Below are 360 nucleotides of genomic sequence, written 5' to 3'. Positions count from 1 at the left end.
TGTCAATCAACTAATCAATTAATCGACTAATAAACACATCTCATTCTCTCTCAGAGAGATGCTGTCTATGTTTGATAGTCGAATAATCAATAAGTCTAATACATTGGTATTTTTATTATTGATTAATTTGCCTATTACTTTCTCGATTTCAGTCCCTAAAATGTTAATAAAAGATGATGTCTTCAAATGTATTATTTTGTCTGATCAAGACCCAAAGATATCCCATTAACTGTCATAGAAGACAAAGAAAACAAGCAAATATTCAAATTTGAGAAGTCAGAACCAGTGTAATTTTTTTTATTTTACTTTCTCTTAAATAAATAATAAAAATTATAAAATAAAATAATAAAATAAAAATAA

Source organism: Morone saxatilis, unplaced genomic scaffold (genome assembly GCF_004916995.1).
Source record: "Morone saxatilis isolate NCDOM2014 unplaced genomic scaffold, NCSU_SB_2.0 Contig8, whole genome shotgun sequence".
NCBI classification, from domain to species: Eukaryota; Metazoa; Chordata; class Actinopteri; family Moronidae; genus Morone; species Morone saxatilis.
Note: the sequence above shows the minus strand (reverse complement) of the source record.